The sequence below is a fragment of the Astatotilapia calliptera genome, chromosome 16 (assembly GCF_900246225.1).
Source record: "Astatotilapia calliptera chromosome 16, fAstCal1.2, whole genome shotgun sequence".
NCBI lineage: Eukaryota > Metazoa > Chordata > Actinopteri > Cichliformes > Cichlidae > Astatotilapia > Astatotilapia calliptera.
This window is the reverse complement of record NC_039317.1, coordinates 14,948,642-14,957,172: the sequence shown is the minus strand read 5'-3', so window position 1 is coordinate 14,957,172 and position 8,531 is coordinate 14,948,642.

The following is an 8,531-nucleotide window of genomic DNA, read 5'->3' as shown; positions in this document are numbered from 1 at the left end:
GCTGCATGTGGTATAAGGCAGTAATGACTAAGGCAATTAACTCAACTGATCTTTTCAGTAACACCTGCAGCACAGGGGGCTCAATCACATTTTTTTCTGTACAAAACAAGGAACAATTTCCATGCTACTAATTGTCTAGTTAGGAGGTCCCGGTGTGCTCAAGTCTTCGTATTGTAAGTTCACAGCCCCGTCCCATCTCCAGTCGTTCCACATTGTGTGCTTATTGCCTTTATCAATCTACAGGAGCCCAGAACAAAGACCTTCGTGTTCAAACAGCAATTACTCGCTCATCTCCCGAGGCATCAGCACAGGCCTAATTGGATTTAAATGAACCCCCAAATTTCCCTTTGTTACAGAAAATAATATGCAAGGCTTTTTAATTAAGATCCGATACAAGCCCACGTGGAGGGCCAGCAGTTGCTTTCATGTCCTGCTCTTCAAATAGAAGCCTAGGCTCGGCATGGTGGACAGTTTGGTGCAGAATATGTCTCAGTGGGAGGTTGCATGAAGTTTGTGTGTGATGTATATGTGTGTGTTGTTTGGTCTTGTGAGAGAGGTGGATAAGTTAATTAAAAGAGCCCTAATTTGATTGATCAAGTTCTTACAGAACTGTGAAGATAAGTTGTTCTGTATCAGACCAAAACTTTGGATTTGAGCTTCTTAGAGGAAGCTGTTCTGGATGTGGCATGAAGAAAGATTTAATTATGACACACAATTGTTGAAAATGACTTTGATATAATAAAACTGGCTTTTATTTGCAAAAGGAGTACTATCGGTCAGTAGCAAGAATGTTCTACATGCTGGATATTTTTTTTAAGTGTTTTATTTCTTTGTTTGTTTGTTTCTGTCAGAAACAACTGTTGTACATGTGTACACATAGGAGTTTTTCCACTTTAAGCAGGCTGACAAATGAGGTTAGGGAGGAGTGTCCGTGGACTGATGTTTGCAGATGATGTCATGATCCGTAGTGAGAGTAGGAAGCAGGCGGAGACGTGGAGGTATAGATAAGAGGAAAGTAGGTAGAAGGATGTGTGTGAATGAGAGGGAGACAAGTGTAACAGTGGAGCTACAAGGAGCAGAGGTTGTGAAGGTGGATAAGTTTAAACACCTGAGGTCAACACACACAAGGAAGGACAGCAGACAATCTGACAAAGCACAAGGGAAAGAAAGCACTATTTATACTCACACGGACACACAAAGGGCTAATCAGTAAAATATGACACAGCTGGGAGGATGATGAGACACAATTGCACACAATATACATGATCAGAGGGGAGGAAATAAAACTAGATACAAAACATACAAGACAAAAGAGTACCAAAATAAAAGAGGAAGCAACTAATAAAATAGGGTTAAGACACACACCTGCACACACCAACTTAACACTAAGGGAAACACCGGGAGAGGCGAGAAAGCTTGTATCATGACCCAAATCATGAGTGGTGGTGGTGTGGTGTCCATCTCTTCTGTGCTTGATTATTTAAGTTCCAGGTGGCAGCTGATAATTGGTTGGAGACTGAATGAGACTGATGGTGAACCTGAAAAACTGAGAATACCCTCCCTACTTCCTGTTTCCAACAAGGCTGTGTTATGTGTGTAAGTGCATATTGTTACATGGTGTTCTGTATCTAGAATAGCTAGATTAGTTATTTTTGTGCATATGGTAAATATCCTTCTTTACAAAGCAGACCTGGTAGTTGTAGGTGTGGGAAGCTTTGAAGCCTCTTGAATCTTATTTCCTTTCTGGAACATTTACTTTGTTGTTTTGGTCACACTGATGTTTTCCACCCCTACAGATAAGTAAATTACTCTGTTTTGGAGGGCATACCTGCAACACTTGGTCCGTCCTTGGGACGAGGTGAGCCGTGATTGTGTTGTGCTCAAACACAAGGCTGGGGAGTAACCCAAGAAACTCAGAAACTAAAAGCATGAAAATAAATGACAGAAAGGATCTAAATAGTCACAAATTCCAAAGCCTAATAATAAACAAAGGCACAAAATCCCTGGAATCATGAGAACCAGGGCACATGGATTTATGCACAGTGGTCCAACAGAGCTTATTAAACTTTGAAACACCAGTCTAGGTAATAATAACAGCTTGTGGGTTTAAACCTGTTTGCCCTTACAGCAACTAGACACAGGACACGACTCCCTCTGTTTCTGGAATGGCATGGCTCATTTTCTGTATATGTTTTTAAATGTTCTTGGACACAGTTTTAATCGAAGGATAAGGTTTACCAGGCTTTAGTGACACAGACATTGTTGCCTTTGAAACATGACACAGAAATAGTGAATTAAACACATCTAAAAGGAGTTACGTTGTAAGTTGTAATATCTGTACAGTCTCAATAATGCATCCCCTGCTCATTTTTTAGGACCAGCTAAAAGAGCGCTCAGCCTTGCTGCTATGTGTACCTCAGGCAGGATTTGAAGTTGTCACATGTGTTGAACAGATGCTCTGGCACACAAAAACCCCTTTGCCTTTGGCATAGGTGTAGAAACGGGGCGAAAATGTGCTGAGTCTGAATAGAGCTGTCAGCTTTTACTCTTAGACTCCAGGATGACAGTGATCATTTGCTGCTTCAAAAGTAATTAGATTGCAGCTCAAGAATGTTCTCAGAGGATCTCCATACTCAGGCGGGATATGATTGATTGATTTATTGATCTCCTGCTTGTGTCCTCTTACAACATAGAGCTTCAGCAGCAAAACACAGCATTTTAAGTCCGTTGCTTTCAGTCCATCGCTTCATTCTTCATCCATCTTTGACCAGGAACAATGGAAGATCAAGTGAAAATCTGATATTCTTACTTTTCCTGTTAATATTGTATATAGCGCTCTATAGCGCTACTATGAAACCAGCAAATTTCACTCACTCTCACAACTGAGGGAAATTATTAAATTCTCCCGTGCACCTGTGAGCTAGCAGAGGAAATACTCGATTACTGAAGAAGAGGGAAATCATCTTTTTCCTTCCCTGATAGCAGAACCTCCTTCCTCAGTAACTCTGCACACATTTAGGTCATTTCCATTACCTCAGCAGAGATAATGATAAAGTACTGAATGGAAAACATATTCACACTCCACTTTCCCAAATGTTTAATTCTTCCGATTCGGAAAGAAAAAGAGAAATATTAAGTTAAGCTAAGAAAATATTGGCCAGGCAGCACATGGCACTGGCTTCTCACTAAAGTTGAGTTAATTATATGTGCAATCAAATTTATATTCACAGTTCAAAGGTGTGTTAACATTATAGATTTGAAATGCAAACCCAATTACAAGCATTACTCTGTGATCACGGACCGTGAATTTGTTTTTTCTAAAAGTTTTTTTTTCTTTTTTTGGAGGAGAAAAGGATGGATCCTTAGGTTTGTGATAGCAGAGCTGCAGCAAAGAAGAAAGTGGAGTTGGAGACACAGCTGAAACTGTGTATCGAGAAGCTGATCAAGAGTGATTGGAGCTGAATAGTTCTCATTTCTCTCTCTTTTCAAGTCCGGAGGACTCTCTTCCCCCCACAAGGTAAAAGCAGCCAGTTCCATGAGGTTTGTGAGTGAATTAATCATGATGATTAATTGGCTTTCAAGTTAAATATCCAGTGAGCGATGTCAGGCTGCCAGACATCAGGGTTAAATTGACAGGCCTTTAAGAAGAAGCAGATTGATTTACACAGCAGCTAATGAATCCCCCTCCACCCAGAAGGGGAGGAAAGGTAAACAAGTCTTTTCTTTCCCTTCCTGCCATCTGCTTTGTTCAGGTACACGTTGCTCTCAGCACTGAACTCTAACCTGGCTGTAGGTATCTGAGCCTATTGATGAGTTCCTTTTTTATTGCTTTTCCACCGTGATAACAAGACTGCTGGAAGAGACAGAGAACACGTATTTGTCAGTGCTAAAGCTGCACCATGCTAGTAAAAACACCAGTAATTGTAAAGGTGCATATTTCTAAAAGCCTTTTCAGTTTAGTATGCACAAACCAGATTAGAGTAACACACTGAAGATCTTTACTGTGGTAATCTGGATGTCTAGAGCCTTAATTCAGTGCGGAATCACTGGATTAAGCTCTGGAGCTCAACCCTCTGCTGAACCCTGTGTGCCACAGCTGGGGGACTAACTACCAACTAAATGCTACCAACACAGGAGCACCTTAAATCAGTCACTACCATCCTTCTTTTTTCCATCCGAGTTTTTTTCTTTCCAGGTTGGGCCATCATTTGTTCCACAGAGTAATTAGAAGCACTAACTTTGCTAACTTGACACACATATTTATCCAGAAGTTGTTTATATTACTTCAAATCCTATCTCATAATTAACTAAGTGCTCTTTTTTTTTTGTGTGACTGATTTTTGTGAGATGATGTTGGCAAAGAGATGTCGTCCACTGATTTATGGAATATTTGAAATCTTTGGCTATCACGTCTTGTTTTTTTGGAGCCAAGGGTGACCACATTTAGACTAGACTGTGATGTGCTACATCATCAGCTAACAGCTGCAGTCTATGGCTAATGCCAGCTCCCAGAGGTGGGACCAAGTCATTGTTTTGCAAGTCTCAAGTAAGTCTCAAGTCTTTATCCTCAAGTCTCAAGTCAAGTCTCAAGTAATGTCAGGCAAGTCAGAGTCGAGTCTCAAGTCACTGGTGTAAAAGTCCGAGTCAAGTCACAAGTCTGAAACTTTGAATTTCAAGTCCTTTCGAGTCTTTAAAAAAAAAAAAAGAAAAAATAATGTTGCAGTTATGCTAAATGTAAATATTAGACCATGTAATTTTAAAATCTGTGTTTTTCTCAACACATGACAAAATAGTGAACTTAGAAAATATACACAAATTGTGAAATTGCACCTCTTTAAAATGCAGCTCAATTAAACCTAGCTCCAAGAATAATTTTCACCGACAGTTCTGAGATAAGCTGCATGTTATTCTTGGATGCGGTTGTAGGACCGGCTTTAAAATCGCATGACAAAAATATCACACACATTAAAAAAACTGTATCACCAACGTAGCCTGGACAACATTTGCTAGTTAGATGAAGTCAGCTATCTCATCTTAGCATATTTATATATTTATAATCATACGGTTCTTGGAGTGAGTGCACACACTCATGAAGTTTAGTAACTTCAGGTCACTGCAACAAGCCCAGGTACAGTTTACCGCCGGATGGGTGCAGGACCTTGAAATACACCGTGTAGAAAGTAAAGACCAGTATACCAGTCTCACAAATCGTCATCATAAATACACATTCGTTAACAGTTTATTAATAGGACCTTTTTTGCTCAACGGTAATTAATTAGTAGTGGAAATAATTTCTGGTAGCATCACAGAAATGTAGCAGTGACAATAATATTGTATGCTGTAATCGCACTGGACAATTAGTGATACAAAAAACCTGTTTTATCCTGTGAATAAAAGTATATGTTTTTGTCAATGTACCATAATAACAGAAGCGAAACGCAATATTGTGTCAGGACAATTCACTATTTATGCACAATAAATAAAGGAGCATAGCGCGACAATTTCTGTTCAGCGCCAGACTTGCTTGTAACCTATATCACCAATTATGTTAAGAAAAATGACGCATTAACTACTAAAAAACACTGACCTTCGTGTAAATGCTTGGAGCAGACTAACCTGTGAGCTGGAGTGTTCTGGGACGTTATATTTGATCTTTGAATGGCTGCAATCCAGGCCATCCGTCGCCTCTTTGTTACTTCGGAAACATGGCTCGAACAATTTCTCTTCAACGACGTAATCCGATAACAACCGATCTCTTTACCCGTCGGCTTCCCGTGGCTGTCATGCTATTGCAGTTAATAATACAACGGCTTCTTGACATTTTTGTGTTTCTTTTTATCGCTGTATAACTGATTTTAATTGAAAGCCTGCGTGCGCTAGTATCGCTTGCCACGAGTTCCCAGAATCCTTTGCGGTTCTACCCGTGAATGACGTCACATTTTCAATCTCTATATAATATGCATGTTAAATTTTATATTTGGGGTAAAATATCAAGTCTTTTCAAGTAAACCGGTTCAAGTCCAATTCAAGTCCCAAGTCATTGGTGTAAAAGTCCAAGTCAAGTCACAAGTCTTAGAACATTTTTTCAAGTCAAGTCTAAAGTCATAAAATTAATGACTCGAGTCTGACTCGAGTCCAAGTCATGTGACTCGAGTCCACACCTCTGCCAGCTCCCTTAGCAAGGTGCATTTATAGACTGAATCCGTGCACTGAACAGACACAGAGATAGACGTGTTAAATTCTATTTAAAAAAAAAGAGAAACTCTGTTTGTTGTCCAGACAAAGCAGCCACTCCTCTATTAATGCAAACTTTAAGCCTTATTGCAATTTAAATAGGTTACTTATATAGAAAATGGCCACTTGTGCAGTTGTCATTGAGGTGGAAATTAAATCATTTTTTGTATGTTTTAACATGAAAACCTGCAAGACCTGACATCTGAAGGAAGCCTCAAGTGCCCATTAATGAAACTGCAGCTTTAGCACACAGCTAGTCTTCACTTGGACTGCAGTTCAAAGGTTAGCAGTGTCGCTAAAATGGCTTGTGGCGTGTGGAAATGTGAGCTTGCCAAAGTAAAACTGTGTTTTAAACTTTTATTCACTCTCAGATATGAAGCACTAACTGTGTGAAATTTTAATTTGTTTGGGTCCTGGTGTACTTTTCCACTATTTCTCAGTCCTTTCTTTTTATTTCAGATATTAGCAGTGATTAGATTATAGGTAACAGTAGCCTCAGTAAATAATACTTTGTCTTACATTTATCTTTTTTATTATTTTATAGTCATTCACCAAGGTAAATCTTTTGCACCACTAAACATAACATCCGTGTTAGATCTCTAAGCTGCACGGAAAGGTCATGGCTACTGAAAAGCAGAAGCTGGAGTACTTGCTGTGTTTTGATGTTCAGTGCTACACCTATTCCCTCTCTCTAACCCCCCTGAGCCCCTCTGATCTACACTGCAGCTCATTAAAACACCCTCTCCACCTCCACATTAGCATCAGAGTCATGGTCAGACTGCTTTGTGCTATAAGGGTGGAAAACAATATCAATAACAACAACAAAAACAATAGTAGCCTTTGGTCCGGGGAGGAGAGGAGGAGAAAGGTCTTTGATAATGTACATCAAAGACAGACGCTGAAGTAGGCTGTGTTTTCATTGCATGCGTGCCAAGGTCGTCTCTGATCCTGCACGCGTGGTGTTAGTGCTCGGGGCCAGTTTGATGGCACAAGGTGAGTAGCTGGATCCTCGGGACATGCCTTCAAAAAAGAGAAGTCAAACACTGCAGCCAACAAGCTCCCTAACAGGTTAACTCGTGTGGCCCTGGTGTGGCTTTTATTTCCTTCTGTTGTGAGTGTTTGAAAGTGCTGTGAAATAGAAACGTCTGTTAGTCACCCCACCACCACCACCAGTGAAGTTACTATATATGAATCTTTATAAAACCTCACCCCCATCCCTGAGCAGGTTTCTTCCTGTTAAAAAGGGAGTTTTTTCTCTCCACTGTTGCCAAGTGCTTGCCCTTAGTGGATTTACTAACTGCTAGGGTTTTCTCACTATCCCTGTAGGGTCTTATTCACGTTAGCACCTTAAAGCACTCCGAATATAAAACTGAGTTGAACTGAATTAAACCTGATACCTTCTTGCTCTGCTCTTAAGATGGACCAGCTTCGACTGAGTTTGTGTAAAATTAACCGATGCTTTTAATTCAGTACAAGTTCACAGCCTTCAACCTGATGATCCACTTTTTCACTCATAAAGCAGAAATAAACTTCCCCCTTTCTGATAATGAATTATTAATAAGAGTTATTAACCTTTGAAGCAAACAAACAATACAAAAAACGGTAAACTTACTGTCATAGTCTATGTTTTTTGCTATATTGATTTGTATGTATTAGTTAAACATTGAGTAATTGGTTCATGTCTTAAAGTCATCTATAATGCACGATATAATAACCATTAACTCACAGCAATAGCAGCTACATGTTTCCAGTACCACCAAACAAAAACAAACAAACAGTATTACAGGTTAATTTTATGACATGAAAAAAGACACACAACAAATTGCCTTTCATGTCCTAAACCTTCAACTTAAAGCTGCGTATTGCCCTTCAGTGAAAAGTTAAGTGTTATTGCTTGCGAGAGGTTCAAAGTTTTTCACAAAACTGAAAATACCTCTTTCTTTTCTCCCAGAAGGAGTGCGTGATGAGAACTCTGGAGTGTTAATGTGAAATCGTCATTCACTGCGCAGTGAGTACATGTTAATTTGAAAGCTGCGTGACATCATTAACCCGCTGGGTCTGGAGGTATTCATTACATTTATTTAATTACGTTCCTGTGTAAGGTGTCTTGATTGATGTCTCAGCTGATCTGCACGCCACCGCTTAGTGCTGATGTATTCAATAAAACACAGGCATGTTCAACAGTGTTCTTAGGTGATACTGTTCCAGATAATTGTTGTTATAAATCTGCTACTTTCTCAGTTAGTGGAATAATCAAAATCTGGGATTTATTCTTAGTTAATTGATGCCTCAGTCAT